The sequence below is a fragment of the Staurois parvus genome, unplaced genomic scaffold (assembly GCF_062004578.1).
Source record: "Staurois parvus isolate SC_StPar_1 unplaced genomic scaffold, SC_StPar_1.0 ptg000646l, whole genome shotgun sequence".
In the NCBI taxonomy this organism is placed as follows: Eukaryota; Metazoa; Chordata; class Amphibia; order Anura; family Ranidae; genus Staurois; species Staurois parvus.
This window is the reverse complement of record NW_028318442.1, coordinates 41,902-59,052: the sequence shown is the minus strand read 5'-3', so window position 1 is coordinate 59,052 and position 17,151 is coordinate 41,902. Positions and strand designations below refer to the sequence as shown.

At 45.8% G+C, this 17,151-nt stretch overlaps 1 protein-coding gene across 3 annotated transcripts in view; it reads right to left on the bottom strand.

The window, feature by feature from the left end:
• KIAA0513 (KIAA0513 ortholog) overlaps positions 1 to 17,151 on the bottom strand; it is an 87,734-nt gene that overhangs the window by 63,643 nt on the left and 6,940 nt on the right. The window contains exon 1 of one of the 3 annotated variants that reach the window (XM_089693982.1): positions 3,710 to 3,836. The exons of the other annotated variants lie outside the window; for them this stretch is intronic. The gene's annotated coding sequence lies outside the window, so the exon portion shown is untranslated. Of the gene's footprint in view, positions 1 to 3,709; positions 3,837 to 17,151 lie in introns of those variants that run through there. 3 annotated transcript variants of the gene reach the window in all.

Below are 17,151 nucleotides of genomic sequence, written 5' to 3'. Positions count from 1 at the left end.
TGTGAACCAGGCCTCCTCCCCCGACATCAGTGCCTGACCTGACAAATGTGCTTCTGGAAGAATGGTCAAATACAATATATATATATATATCTTCCCTGGTTTTTCCTCATACTATTGATATGTTTAAAACCTTTCCATTTGAATTACATGCCTTATTTTAGCTCCAGTGATGTCAATACTGGCTCTTTGTGCTTCTCTATGCAGTGCAGGCAAATTATGGCTGATGGGAGGGGCTGGCAGGGGGCTGTACATAGCTTTATGAAAACATCACAGCACCCTTCTTCAGTACTCCTCTCAAGAGCCCTCAGACATGAGGAAAGCAATGAGCTGGCTCTTGGGAGGAGTTATCCAAATATCAAAATGCCTTGATGGGTGGAGTCAGTCTGGAGGAGTAGGCGTTCCTAGGTAGGCTGTATTTGCATGCAGACCACCCACCGATGATCCTGAGCCTCCATGACTGTAAGACCTAAAATCCAGCGAATGAAAGAGGCGAGCCAAGGACAGTCAGGCTGGGGAGGAAAGATGATGCTGGATGTCCTCCAGCCAGGAAATGAGGCGGGTTCTATCTGACTTGCTGCAGCTTCTAATGCACATTGTGAGAAGCTCACAGTGTGCAGTGAAATCAGAGTAAGCCATTTCAGTCCAGGAGAGGAGCCGGTACAACTGTGCAAGACTGAAGGCCTGAAGCACTTTAAGAACTATTCTAAGGTTGGGTTGCATTTTCCCCCGTAACATCTTGGGACATCCTCGGTCCAATCAAACAGCTGGAACATCTGCGTTCCTATAGAACATTCTGCCTGCAGATTTATAGATCGGAGCCCCCCCCCTCTCCGTAGGATGTACGTCGTTTATTTACTAGCCGGGGAGTCGATAACGGTGATTTGTGTTGTGGCAGGAGGTTGGTGACCTTGTACGGAGAGGGACTCGGATGTTTGTGATGAAAATAAATGGAGCTGCTGCTTGGTGAATGCACAGCGGCCGTCGTCTAAATGGCTTGTCATGTCTGTGGTTATTAATCTGAGTATTGATTGGGTGGGAGGACGGGCGGGACAGTACATTATGAGATATTGCTTCTGCCCGGATCGAAATATATATTTATGGAGGAACCCCGGTCTTAAACAAAAAAAACACAAGATTTTGATTTAACCCCTCGTCTACCAGGCACTTGTACCCCCTTCCTGCCCCCAGGCCAATTTCCAGCTTTCGGCGCTGTCACACTTTGAATGACAATTGCGCGGTCATGCAACACTGTACCCATATGACATTTTTATAATTTTTTTGTGACAGATAGAGCTTTATTTTACCTTAGACTGTACGCCCCTTGAGGGTTAGGGACTGATGTGAATGTACAATATATATGTAAAGCGCTGCGTAAATTGACAGCGCTCTATAAGTACCTGAAATAAATAAATAATAAATAATTTTGGTGGTATTTAATCACCTCGGGGTTTTTTCATTTTTTTCTTAAACAAACCAAAAACCACTAAAAATTTTGGAAAAAAAACCAAAAACACATATTTTATTAGTTTTTGTTATAAAAATTTGTAAATAAGTGATTTATCTCCTTCACTGATGTGCGATAATGAGGCTGCACTGATGGGCACTGATAGGCTGTACTGATGGACACTGATGAGGAGGCACTGGTAGGTGGCACTGATGGGCATTGACAGGCATCACTGATGGGCACTGAAAGGCGGCACTGACTGGCACTGATGGGTGACACTGAAAGGCATCTCAGATGGGCACTGATATGTGGCATTGATGTGGCACTGATGGGCACTGACAGGTAGCATGGATGAGCACTGAGAGCTGGCAGTGATGAGCACTGACAGGTGGCACTGCTGGGGCTACACTGATCATCAGGGCATACTGATCATCAGTGCCCTGATGATCAGTCCACATGCCCCCTCCGCGGAATGCCGATTACCGGCTCTCCTCTCCTCACGAGCCGTCAGCGTGACAGCTCCAGAGGAGAGAAATGCTGATTTCTCTGTTTACATGCAATCAGCTGTGATTGGACACAGCTGATCACATGACCGAACCGACATCTTCGGCTCTTTCCGTGATCGGTGATCCGCTGTGTCCGAGGGACACAGCGCACCGCCGATCGCCGCACTGCGTGCTCCTGGAGCCGCGCATGCACAGTGAGAATGGGAGGAGATCATATGACGTCCTCCCAAAAGGAGAGAACCGCCTTCCACCCATCATTGGACTATATGGCGGGCAGGAGGCGGTTAAAGTGGTATTAAACCAAAAACATAATATATTGCAGCTTACTAATCTTATATGTGGTGGCTGCATTTGTTTTCTTTTTAGTCTTTTTTTCCCCTCTCTGTTTTCACTTGGTAACCTGGCCAATAACACATCTCCTGTATTAGAGTGCCCCCACTCTGGATGAAGCAGCACAGGGGGGACCTATGGACAGCAGCATTGTCAGTCTGGGGGGAGAGGAGTATTATATGTACTAGCAGATTTAGATACACTACCAAATTGAAGACAAACTCCAGCTAACACTTTATGTGCAGTTACACAAGAACTTTGTTTTTCTTTTTGGATAAAAGTTTTACATGAAAAAATAAAAGATGATCATTGTAAGCACCCCTGCCAGTGTTAAATGGTTTGTTCTTTTGAAAAACAATGGACTCATTGGCCAGATCACCAGGTGAAAATAAAAGAAAAAAGCCTAAAAGAGAAAACAAAAGCACCTCTCACATCTAAGAACTGGTAAGCTGCAATATATAAAATTTTAGGTCTAATACTGCTTAACAAGTGTTCTGTCCATTTTGTACCAACCGAGCAAAAAAAAAAAAAATTCCCTGAAGAAAAAAACAAAAAAATAAAACGACATCCGCAAAGTGTCATCCCAGAGGGACAATAAAGACTTTATCGAGTTTGGGAAAGTGTCATCCCAGCACCAGCGCTGCAAATTCTACAACCACCATTGTCATCAATTCACCACTGAGACTGCAGGATGGCCAATGTGCTGAATCTTCACCCAGAGGAGAGGATGAAATCATGAGCAAGTGGTACTGTGCAGAGTCCATCCATACAGAACAATGACAAATACTGAGAATGACACCCGGCATACAGGACAGGAGAAGTGGTACTGTGCAGAGTCCATCCATACAGAACAATGACAGATACTGAGAATGACACCCGGCATACAGGACAGGAGAAGTGGTACTGTGCAGAGTCCATCCATACAGAACAATGACAGATACTGAGAATGACACCCGGCATACAGGACAGGAGAAGTGGTACTGTGCAGAGTCCATCCATACATAACAATGACAGATACTAAGAATGACACCTGGCATACAGGACCAGAGAAGTGGTACTGTGCAGAGTCCATACATACAGAATAATGACAGATACCGAGAATGACACCCGGCATACAGGACCACAGAAGTGGTACTGTGCAGAGTCCATCCATACAGAATAATGACAGATACTGAAAATGACAGTCGGCATACAGGACCGGAGAAGTGGTACTGTGCAGAGTCCATCCATACAGAACAATGACAGATACTGAGAATGACACCCGGCATACAGGACCGGAGAAGTGGTACTGTGCAGAGTCCATGCATACAGAATAAGAACAGATACTGAGAATGACACCCGGCATACAGGACCACAGAAGTGGTACTGTGCAGAGTCCATACATACAGAACAATGACAGATACCAAGAATTACACCCGGCATATATCACCCTCCTATGCAGTAGTGTAGATTAATCCGGTCTGTAGATTAAGTGAATGCTGGGATTGGTGCCCGCCATGGCAGACATCTCCGCCCTCTAATCACGGATCGCAGCGTCTGTCTTCTCCCAGCATCTGTCTGTTAGGATGGAAGGCGGCGATGTGACTCATTGTGTGTAAACGCCGATCCCGCCGGAAGTAACAAGATAGCAAAATATGACGGAGCAGCAGGAGGACTGCGAACTGCCAAACGGCGCGCTGAATCATAACAGACAGTGACGTGCCAACATAGAACACAGCCTGCCAACAACAGAGGGAAGACAGGACACCGACACCGTCATATATGCCGTACCTATATCTGGAGAGTGGTGATGTCACACGTGTAGAATATAACCTACAATACTGTGCACAGGTGTGAAGAAATGCTGTGAAGTAAGAATGATTCCAAAAACATATTTTAATCGTTGATTTTTATCAATTTACAAAATGCAAAGTTAGGCTCCATGCACACCAGCATCTTTTTCTGCCCCTAGTGTTATCCTGTGTGTCCATGCACACTATTTTAGGCTAGTAGCGTTTTTCAAGCTTCAGCTTTTAGGAGCAGAAAAAAAATTGCTTTTGTAAAGTTTTTGGCATTTCTCCAGCAGAAAAAAAAAACAAAAAAAAAAAACACTAAATGCTACTAAAATGCTCCTAACAGCTTTTTCTAGCTTTTTTCCCCCTACATGTACTGTAAAAAATGCTAATAAAACACGAATGCTCCTAAACACCACTGAAATGCTACTAAAAAACGCTATTACCAGCAGTTTTTATCCAGCATTTTTTTAGCTTAAAAAAAAAAAGCTGGTGTGCATGGAGCCTAAGTGAACAGAAGAAAAATCAAACCAATATTTGATGTACAATACTTTGGCTTCAGACCATCATCAATTTTTCTAGGTGAACTTGCACACAGTTTTTGAAGGAACTCGGCAGGTTGGTTGTTCAAAACATCTTGGAGAGCTAACCACAGATCTGTGGATGTCGGCTGCCTCATATCCTTCTGTGTCTTCATGTAATCCCAGACAGACTCCATGATGATGTTGAGTTCAGGGCTCTGTGGGGGCCAAAATGACAGAGCGGGGTCAGCGCATTCGCCAGCTGTCTGCAGAGTCAATAGCTAAAGACCTCCAAACTTGGTGTGGCCTTCAGATTAGCACAACAACAGTGCGTAGAGAGCTTCATGGAATGGGTTTCCATGGCCGAGCAGCTGCATCCAAGCCTTACATCACCAAGTGCAATGCAAAGCGGCAGATACCGTGGTGTAAAGCACGGCGCCACTGGACTCTAGAGCAGTGGAGACAGGTTCTCTGGAGTGACCAATCACGCTTCTCTGTCTGGCAATCCGATGGATGTGTCTGGGTTTGGCAGTTGCCATGAGAATGGTACTTGCCTGACTGCATTGTGCCAAGTGTAAAGTTTGGTGGAGGGGGGATTATGGTATGGGGTTTTTCCTCAAGTTTGGCTTGGCCCCCTAGTTCCAGTGAAGGGAATTCTTAAGGTGTCAGCATACCAAGACATTTTGGACGTATTCATGCTCCCAACTTTGTGGGAAGAGTTTGGGGATGGCCCCTTCCTGTTCCAACATGACTGCACACCAGTGCACAAAGCAAGGTCCATAAAGACATGGAGGAGCCAGTTTGGGGTGGAGGAACTTGACTGTCCTGCACAGAGTCCTGACCTCAACCCCATAGAACACCTTTGGGATGAATTAGAGCGGAGACTGTGAGCCAGGCCTCCTCCCCCGACATCAGTGCCTGACCTGACAAATGTGCTTCTGGAAGAATGGTCCAACCTTCCCATAGACACCCTCCTAAACCTTGTGGACGGCCTTCCCAGAAGAGTTGAAGCTGTTATAGCTGCAAAGGGCGGGGCCAACTCAATATTGAACCCTACGGACCAAGACTGGGGGGCCATTAAAGTTCATGTGCGTGGAAAGGCCGGCCGACCAATACGTTTGGCAATATGGCGTATATCTGGACAGCGGTGATGTCACTCCTGTATAATATAATCTATTTTTCGAGAGCAATTATATCTACGCAGCCACTGATATAAAACAGACTTACATTAGTTGCAATATAGGAGGCGAGGCAGAAGTCGGTGTCACATTTTCCTCCAATAAAAGGGACGTAAGCCAACACTTTCACAGCAGACACAGACCCCGGACACATGACACATTGAGGTTCTGAAGATGGGATTTTGCCGGCGGCGTCATATGTGGAAGAATTATTGAAATGCAAAATAAACGAGAATTTCTAAAGTCAATATAGATCCCTGGAGAACGTCTAAGCGCTCTTCCTAACAGGCCGGCTCCCTCCCCGAATGCCGATATTCTAAATCTGTCTGTTTAATCCGCTCCCCGGATAAAAATATATTCAAATCAAGGCTGCCGAGACGTTATAAAAGAGGCTGATGCCGAATTCATACCATCCATCAATTCCTCCAATTAGACCAACTACATACCAGAGGCCCCATACACTGACAGGTCACCTATAGACTATAGAGGTGACCACTGAGCAAGAAGAACCATTGGGAATCACATTTCCTGCACTTCAACCTGAATCTTTTTCTTCATTAGCTTTTGTGGGTGGTTAAAAAAACAAACAAAAAACTTCAGTTTACAGATCACTATTTTTCAAATGATTTAATGATTTTAAAGAGGACCTGTCAGTAACTTTAAAAATCTCCATCAATAAATTCCTGACCAGGGGTGGACTGACCATTTGGGAATTCTGGCACTGCCCGAGGGCCTGGGGTCAGTAGGGGGCCCCATGAGATTCCCCTGGTACCTTTCATAGCCTTTTTTGGGTGTGGGCGAGGACACAGGGTCCCCATGATCCCCTAGTGCCCGGGGGCCCCATGAGTTGTCAGTCCGCCCCTCTTCCTGACATGTCCCAATTTCCATTAACTGTATCATTTTTCAATAAAATCTCCACCTTTTATCAATAACAAGCTGCCCTTGAGCTCCAGTCTAGTGTCTTTGCCAAGACTGAGATGATGTCATCAGTCTGCTGCAGGCAGGACAAAGCATTTCCTCAGTCTCTCCTCCTCCAGTGATCATACTGCATTGTAGCTCCTGGCTGTGCTATCTGGTAGAGGTGCATGAATCACAGCTGTAGTCAAGGAAAATGACAAATCCTTTGACATATAAAATCATTTCAGTGTGTATTTAGCCATTGGCCTGGAATTTACAGTCAGGTCCATAAATATTGGGACATCGACACAATTCTAACATTTTTGGCTCTATACACCGCCACAATGGATTTGAAATGAAACGAACAAGATGTGCTTTAACTGCAGACTGTCAGCTTTAATTTGAGGGTATTTACATCCAAATCAGGTGAACGGTGTAGGAATTACAACAGTTTGCATATGTGCCTCTCACTTGTTAAGGGACCAAAAGTAATGGGACAATTGGTTTTTCAGCTGTTCCATAGCCAGGTGTGTGTTATTCCCTCATTATCCCAATTACAATGAGCAGATAAAAGGTCCAGAGTTCATTTCAAGAGTGCTATGGAATCTGTTGCTGTCAACTCTCAAGATGAGATCCAAAGAGCTGTCACTATCAGTGAAGCAAGCCATCATTAGGCTGAAAAAACAAAACAAACCCATCAGAGAGATAGCAAAAACATTAGGCGTGTCCAAAACAACTGTTTGAAACATTCTTAAAAAGAAGGAACGCACCGGTGAGCTCAGCAACACCAAAAGACCCGGAAGACCACGGAAAACAACTGTGGTGGATGACCGAAGAATTCTTTCCCTGGTGAAGAAAACACCCTTCACAACAGTTGGCCAGATCAAGAACACTCTCCAGGAGGTAGGTGTATGTGTGTCAAAGTCACCAATCAAGAGAAGACTTCACCAGAGTGAATACAGAGGGTTCACCACAAGATGGAAACCATTGGTGAGCCTCAAAAACAGGAAGGCCAGATTAGAGTTTGCCAAACGACATGTAAAAAAGCCTTCACAGTTCTGGAACAACATCCTATGGACAGATGAGACCGACATCAACTTGTACCAGAGTGATGGGAAGAGAAGAGTATGGAGAAGGAAAGGAACTGCTCATGATCCTAAGCATACCACCTCATCAGTGAAGCATGGTGGTGGTAGTGTCATGGCGTGGGCATGTATGGCTGCCAATGGAACTGGTTCTCTTGTATTTATTGATGATGTGACTGCTGACAAAAGCAGCAGGATGAATTCTGAAGTGTTTCGGGAATATTATCTGCTCATATTCAGCCAAATGCTTCATAACTCATTGGACGCTTCACAGTGCAGATGGACAATGACCCAAAGCAGACTGCAAAACCAACCAAAGAGTTTTTTTAAGGGAAAAGAAGTGGAATGTTATGCAATGGCCAAGTCAATCACCTGACCTGAATCCGATTGAGCATGCATTTCACTTGCTGAAGACAAAACTGAAGGGAAAATGCCCCAAGAACAAGCAGGAACTGAAGACAGTTGCAGTAGAGGCCTGGCAGAGCATCACCAGGGATGAAACCCAGCGTCTGGTGATGTCTATGCGTTCCACACTTCAGGCTGTAATTGACTGCAAAGGATTTGCAACCAAGTATTAAAAAGTGAAAATTTGATTTATGATTATTATTCTGTCCCATTACTTTTGGTCCCTTAACAAGTGGGAGGCACATATGCAAACTGTTGTAATTCCTACACCGTTCACCTGATTTGGATGTAAATACCCTCAAATTAAAGCTGACAGTCTGCAGTTAAAGCACATCTTGTTCGTTTCATTTCAAATCCATGGTGGTGGTTTATAGAGCCAAAAATGTTAGAATTGTGTCGATGTCCCAATATTTATGGACCTGACTGTATATATAGCCAAAAGGAACTGAGAAGAAATCCCTTCAAAGTGAGGGAATCCCTGTCTGCCATCAGAACTACTGTCTCTATTGGAAGATTTCCAATCTATTACAGTTCTGGTGACATTCCAAAATTTAGGATTTTCTTTTACTTTCGGTATTAACAGTAAGCAGGACAAATAGAGACGGTGAAACTCCCTAATGGGGACACAGACAGCAATAAAAACCTAACAGGGGTGGAGAGAAGACTGGGGCAAGAATACATTTCACATTGGTGGTCAATATAAAGAATGTAACCCATACAGTGTTGGTCACAATGTCCTCTTTACAGATGGCTAAAGAGATAACTGGTGTCATACTACTGGCTGTGCCAAGTGGTGCTGGTTCTGGATCTCTCCCGGCATCGTCAAATGGGAGGTTAATCACCTACAGCTCAAGGAACCGCTCTCTGGAGGAGCCCTGGCTGAGATCGGCTGGCCTATGCCACTTACACACTAGTCAACACTGTATACTGATCATAATTTGTATGTATAATATGTAACCCTGATGAAGATGACCTATTGAATCTTCGAGTTGGATTTTTACGATACAAGAGTCCGAATAAAATCAAAATTTGGACTTCTGCTTTTGTCGCTTTTCTTCTTGCGCATCTAATCCCAAACTGAACAAAGAGCCAACCTTAGGCCACCACTTCTGGGAGAGAAGCCTACAGAGAAATCCTTCTCTCTACACTGCAGAACATTTACTATTTCAAGAGATCCAGCACTTCTCTTCTACTTCCCATCTGCTTCTATAGCATTTGACACGTACAGAAGTGTTGCATGCCTGTGTCTTCCACTGCATGCCGTGGTTCATTCTTCTGACTCTTATGGCACAACAAGTCTCAACAGCAATGTAGGGGAGGCATTATGGCAAGCGGTGGGGGACACAGGTATAACATCACTCCAGGAAGTTTCATAAGCTGCAAATCTGGAAGGGAGAGACGGTAGAAAGCACAGGCTACCGAAGAGGTGGGTATAACACTTCTTCTCCTAGGGCTAGTACCAGGGGAGACCTGACAACTCATGGGGTCCCCGGGCAATAGGGGATCATGGGGCCCCTGTGTCATTGACCACACTCAAAGCACACCCAAAAAAGCCTACAAAAAAGGTACCAGGGGCATTTCATGGGGCCCCCTACTGACCCTGGGCCCTTGGGCAGTGCCCGAGTGCTCTAATGGTCAGTCCACCCCTGGCTAGTACACACTAGCATTATTCCTCCGAAGATGTATTCTGACTATCCCAGGAGCTGGATTTAGGGATTTGGGAATCCAGAAAAACGTAGGGCCCTGATGCCCAACTTGTGATTTGATATCCACTTGCATCCTTTTTGGTACTTCTGATCTGAGGGCCACATACCACCCCCTGGTACTTGTTGTGCAGCCCTATGGAACCCACCAATCTGTAATATGTTTTGGAACATTGACTTGTAAAGGGTCAAATGACCTCTCCTGAAGCTGGGTTTAGGGATCTTGGAATCCAGATAAACAATGTAGGGCCCTGGTGCCCAACTTGTGACTCTACCCTTTGGTACTTGCTGTGCAGCCCTATGGATCCCACCAATCTGTAGCATGTTTGAGAACACTGATCTGTAAAGGGTCAAACGAGAGTCCCTGAAGCTGAGTTTAGGGATCATTGGAATCCAGATAAACAATGTAGGGCCCTGGTGCCCAACTTGTGACCCAAGGCACTTGTGCAGCCCTAGGAGCCCACCAATCTGAAGCATGATTGGGAAAATTGACTTGAAAATGGTCAAACAAGTGGCCAGGAGCTGGGTTTAGGGATTTGGGAATCCAGATATACAATGTAGGACTCTGGTTCCCAACCTGTGATCTGAGCACCACATGCCACCCTTTGGTACTTGTGCAGCCTTTGGACTCCACCAATCTGTGCCAAGATTGGGAACATTGATATGTAAAAGGTTCAAATGAGTGCCCCAGGAGCTGGGTTCATGCAGCCCTTTGGTACTTGTTGTGCAGCCCCTGAACCCCATCAACTGTAAGCATTATCATGAGCTTTGACTTGTAAAGGAGCAATAGAAGGGTTCTCCTCTAGCCTCATGCAGCACGTCCCAAGTCTCTGACCATTATTTCCTGTAGAAGGTCTGCAGTCTCTGAAAGTCCTCTGTAGCAATAAGCATACTGATTGTTATGTGCTGCCCTTAGGTGATGTCAAGGGCCACAGTTAAGGCCTCCTCTATCTCTTAGGCTTGCAAGCAATGACAAAGATGACTTACAAACATGAAAGAGGACAACATGCAACGTGTCCAGGCTTCCCTAACTCTGCCTAACCTCTCACATGGCCTACAAAACCAAAGGAACCTGGCAGGGTTGAGACTGTTGGGGCCCTCAGAGACAGGAAGAGCCACCACTGATTGAGGTGTTACCTTTAAGTGGAGTGACCATTTATGTGTCTCTTCAGGAAGACCTCCATTAGGTGAATCTCATACAGGTCTCCTCCACCACCAAGCCTTTTGCCGGCTCGCACAGTTTTTCCAGTTCAGCAGCTTCCAGCCCCGATGCCGGAGATTACATATTCCATAATTACAATGTTCCTTACTTAAACAATTAGGTTTCTCTTTTGGATTTCCTGTGGGGCTCTTTCATTAAACGCAATCAGCAGAGCAGACGAGCAGGACGGCTTGTAAAATCCATACCGTACTTTCACAGCGCAGAGCAAAGTGCATGCTTTGAAAAATGGAATACTAGAATTAAAATCATTTAAAATAAAACCATTATTAAAAGGCATTCCATGTAAAGCAGACTAACAAGGCAAGAACGCACTGCACAGGAATTCTGGTTGATGCCGCATTGTGTATAATGATAATGAACAGTCCTTGTGGGGTGTCCCCCACCTCCAGCTGTCCACCTTCAGCTCTGAAGCCCCAGAGACCAGAAACGCATAGTATGCAAATACTGACTTCAGTAAAAGTCATAACACAAAACACGCTCACTACCCACTCCCAGTCACTGAGCAGAGATGAGCCAAGGGGTGAACAGACAAGGCTGCTGCCTTGGGCACCACAGCAAGATGGAACCATCAAAATATCAGGATCTGCCACATCTACTGATCTACTGTTGAAAAAGTCAGCAGTCCATGGGGGGCACTTTGGCCTTGTCAGCTTGGCTCCAGTTTAGTGGCTTTGCCTAGGCTGAAATGATGTCATCAATCTGCTGCAGGAGGAAGCATTTCCTCAGTCTACTCTCCCCTCCACCCAGTGATCAGTCTGCTGCAGGCAGAGGGAAGCATTTCCTCAGTCTACTCTCCCCTCCACCCGGTGATCAGTCTGCTGCAGGCAGAGGGAAGCATTTCCTCAGTCTACTCTCCCCTCCACCCGGTGATCAGTCTGCTGCAGGCAGAGGGAAGCATTTCCTCAGTCTACTCTCCCCTCCACCCAGTGATCAGTCTGCTGCAGGCAGAGGGAAGCATTTCCTCAGTCTACTCTCCCCTCCACCCAGTGATCAGTCTGCTGCAGGCAGAGGGAAGCATTTCCTCAGTCTGCTCTCCCCTCCACCCGGTGATCAGTCTGCTGCAGGCAGAGGGAAGCATTTCCTCAGTCTGCTCTCCCCTCCACCCGGTGATCAGTCTGCTGCAGGCAGAGGGAAGCATTTCCTCAGTCTACTCTCCCCTTCACCCAGTGATCAGTCTGCTGCAGGCAGAGGGAAGCATTTCCTCAGTCTACTCTCCCCTTCACCCAGTGATCAGTCTGCTGCAGGCAGAGGGAAGCATTTCCTCAGTCTGCTCTCCCCTCCACCTAGTGATCAGTCTGCTGCAGGCAGGGGGAAGCATTTCCTCAGTCTCCTTTCCACCAGTGACCAGACTGCAACATTGTAACTTTGTAGCAAGTCACAAGGTGAGAGGCTGTAGCAGGGGCTGATCTGTATCAGATGTTTGTGAACACAGGCACCAGGATTTACATGATCATGAAGGATGGTGACTCTGGATGATGCCTGAACAAATACAGTGCTACGCTTCTGAAAACAAAAGCAGATAAAGGCTTTGTCAAGGGAGTAGGTTTAACTTTAATGTTTGGGTCACAAAAAAACAAAAGGAAGTTTTAAAATGATATAAAATCTCACCTAAAGCAATGCTAATGCCAAGTTAAGGGGGTGGGGGGTTTGAATACTTTTGCAAATAAAAAGAACCCTCACACTTTGGGGCAGATTCGTTGTCCTTTAGGGCCGGTTCACCCCATGAATCGCACAGGAATGTTCGATTCACATGCGATCCAGGTGCAGTGCGAAATAGCATTGGGCTGTACCACTACTTTACAAAACGCACAGCAACTGGATGGAATTGTACTACTGTACCACGTAATCCAGTGCAGGCAAACGCACTGCGTTTGGGGTGTCATTAAGTCAACACCCACTGTAGATCGCAAGTACAGTGCGTTTTGTACGCAGTGCGGGAAACACACAGAATGCAGGTATCCCAGTGTGCGTGTGTACACGTGCGGTTCTGCTTTTTTCCATGAATCGCATTTAGGGCAGAACATTCATTTCAATGGGCGGCCCGACTCATGAAAAACGCTCCGAAGAAGTCACTGATCCCGTTTGAGAAATCACGTGCTAACATGCGTTCCCAGATTCGTGGGGGTGCCCATTAAGAATTATGGCACCGCTGTGCATCTGCAAAAGGGCCACATTTCTGTGCGTTGCAGGAAAGCGGCAAGTTTTGCTCCTGTGAACCTCGCCTACAATGGCATTGCCACTCAGGTGGACTTTTACAATGGATGCGGTTGGCGCAGAGCAGGAGCACACAAGGGGAGAGAGGAAGGCTCAGTACGCATGGCGCCAACGATTCAAATACAATTTTCCAAAATCTCTGGTAGCGCACACAGCTCTCTGCACCATCCCAGAAGATTACTGAATCCCGACTTCATCTTTGTTCCTAACGCCACAATGTAACTGTCCAGCTTTGTTCCAAATTCAAACAATGTAACAAAGGAAGGATGAGTCACCTGACATGGAGCCAGGACGGGCGAGGAGGGGGCGAGAGGGCGATATGATGGGAAGATTAGGATGATAATCAGCGTGACAAATGAGAGAGTAGAAGAGGCATGGCAATTCTTGGTTGAAGAGATTACAGGGAAAAAAATGCCACCGTCTCTTCTCTCCAAATGTCAGCTCCACCCAAACATGATCGCTCACTGGAAGGTGACCGCACGCAGATGACCCGGTGAAATTTGCACAGATGGAACTGAACATTTAGTCATGCTTTTGTTTCAATAAATACATTTTCAGCTCTTGTTACATCTCAATGCTGTTGATCTCCTGCCATCTCTTTGCAGCCACGTCCTGTCCATATGCGCTCCAGTGATGGCATTTCTCAAAATGGGTCTCCTAACGGTAACAGCGGACCGTGTCTGGGTAATGTGTATTGACACAGGCACCTGTACACTCGATTGGAAGTCTCTGTGATGGGGGTGACAACAAGAGATCAGGATTGGGAGACAAGGACAGAGTGTTGTCACCCTACAACAGGAAGTCCCTGTACAAGGAGCTCCAGTGATGTCTGCATGGCATTTCTTAAGGCGGGAGTCCTGATCCTGACAAAAGTGGACCATACCTGTATAATGTTTGTTGAAACAGTCATTTGTAGTGTCCAGTGGAAGCGCCTGTCACAGAGTGACAATGGAGTAGCACAATTAGGAGTCAGGGACAGAGTGTTGTCACCCTGTAACAGCAAGCCCCTGCACAAAGATCTTCATGGTAGGATCACCAGAGATTATTTTCAGAAAAGCTGTAGTTCAAAATACTGCAAATGGCATTTGAGATGGCATGATATTAAAGCTTACATGAGCAGGGCTGCTGATAGAAACCACGGGACCCCATACATGACAAGCCCCCCCCCCCCTTAAAAAAAACAAAAAAACACAAAACAGTTTACTATGCTTCCGTTATGAATGAACACAGTGAATGATCAGTACTGATAATTCATTGTGCTCATTCAGGAAACTAAGGGGGTGGTAAATGTGACATATTTACGGGGCCTTTTCAACACTCTGCATCCTTAAGGATCCTATTATGTGCTTGCAGCTTCCAGTGGAAAGGAGAGGAGGGAAGCTGGTAGCATTGTGGGGGTGGGGGCAACGTATGGTGCAAAGGGAGGATGATGGGTGGGGCGGGGGGCAATTACTAGAACCGATCCCCTGTAGGACTCTCTCTGCAGCAGCTGCCAGCGGGAGGGAGAGGAGAAGAAGACGGCTTTCAGCTTCTGCAGAGAGAGCCCTACAGGGGATCGGTTCCAGTAATTGCCCCTTCCGTGCCGATCACCCTCCCTGACCACATCCGATTCACCTAGCTGCCTGGGCCCTGTACAGGACGACTGGTGGTACCCCCTTATCCACAGCCCTGTATATGTGAATGAAGTGATGAGGTTTATACCAACTTCAAAAAGAAGAAATTATTTCTATGTATAGTTTGTAACTAAAGGATCACTAAGCTTACCTTGGCAGTCATACAGCAGGGGTGCTAACCCGGTCATGTAATATGCCAATGACCATCAGGAAGTCCTATTATATTCGGCTACATGTGACAACAATAGCTTGAAGAATAATCCTTAGTAAAAATGCGAGCCACTTCTCCCTTAAATACAGATGCCGGCTTCATTCGGAGCCCCCAGCTCCATTGTCCCATTTTTCATTCCCGGCCAGTGAAGCAGAACAGATTACTCCATACAGCTGTGATGAGATCTCGCCGTTTACAGAGACGGCGCACCAAGACGAGTCCAGGAGAACGCATCGCCGTACAAAACTTACACGCAACTCTCTGCTTCTAGATGCCTGCGAGAACCAAGAGAACCTGTTACTACTTCCAAGGCAATGTTCCTAAAGCTGGCCATACATTACGCAAATTTCTTGTACAATTTTACATGTAGTATAAGGTCAAACCTAAACACATTCAATTGCTATGCAATCAGGCAGGCTGTTGCCCTACATAGGTGAAAGGAAATAAAGGAAACTGAATAAGAAAATTGTATAATGTAAGGCCAGCTTAAGATATGACCTTCTAGGGTTACTGCTGAGAAAATCAGGATCTGAGCTTCTTCTGTGTGTGAAGCAATTTTGTATGATTGTAGGAGTTGTGCCCCTGCTTATTTTACCTGAATTGTCCTTGTGCTACCATGCATACATTCCAGACATGCTCTAATTGGGAGATAAGCTCAGAATGAACAGGCTGCATGATTTCCGCTAAGCTCAAAATGAACAGGCTGCAGGATTTCTGCAAAGCTCAAAATGAACAGGCTGCAGGATTTCTGCAAAGCTCAAAATGAACAGGCTGCAGGATTTCTGCAAAGCTCAAAATGAACAGGCTGCAGGATTTCTGCAAAGCTCAAAATGAACAGGCTGCAGGATTTCTGCAAAGCTCAAAATGAACAGGCTGCAGGATTTCTGCAAAGCTCAAAATGAACAGGCTGCAGGATTTCTGCAAAGCTCAAAATGAACAGGCTGCAGGATTTCTGCAAAGCTCAAAATGAACAGGCTGCAGGATTTCTGCAAAGCTCAAAATGAACAGGCTGCAGGATTTCTGCAAAGCTCAAAATGAACAGGCTGCAGGATTTCTGCAAAGCTCAAAATGAACAGGCTGCAGGATTTCTGCAAAGCTCAAAATGAACAGGCTGCAGGATTTCTGCAAAGCTCAAAATGAACAGGCTGCAGGATTTCTGCAAAGCTCAAAATGAACAGGCTGCAGGATTTCTGCAAAGCTCAAAATGAACAGGCTGCAGGATTTCTGCAAAGCTCAAAATGAACAGGCTGCAGGATTTCTGCAAAGCTCAAAATGAACAGGCTGCAGGATTTCTGCAAAGCTCAAAATGAACAGGCTGCAGGATTTCTGCAAAGCTCAAAATGAACAGGCTGCAGGATTTCTGCAAAGCTCAAAATGAACAGGCTGCAGGATTTCTGCAAAGCTCAAAATGAACAGGCTGCAGGATTTCTGCAAAGCTCAAAATGAACAGGCTGCAGGATTTCTGCAAAGCTCAAAATGAACAGGCTGCAGGATTTCTGCAAAGCTCAAAATGAACAGTTGCACGATATCCGATAAGCTCAGAATGAACAGGCTGCACGATTTCCGATAAGCTCAGAATGAACAGGCTGCACGATTTCCGCTAAGCTCAGAATGAACAGGCTGCACGATTTCCGCTAAGCTCAGAATGAACAGGCTGCATGATTTCCGCTAAGCTCAAAATGAACAGGCTGCAGGATTTCTGCAAAGCTCAAAATGAACAGACTTCACGATTCCTGATATGCTCAATTGAACAGTTACACGATATCCGATAAGCTCAGAATGAACAGGCTGCACGATTTCCGATAAGCTCAGAATGAACCGGCTGCACGATTTCCAATAAGCTCAGAATGAACAGGCTGCACGATTTCCAATAAGCTCAGAATTAACAGGCTGCATGATTTCCAATAAGCTCAGAATTAACAGGCTGCACGATTCCCGATACGCTCAAAATGAACAGTTACACGATATCTGATAAGCTCAGAATGAACAGGCTGCACGTTTTCCGATACGCTCAAAATGAACAGTTGCATGATTTCTGCTAAGCTCAAAA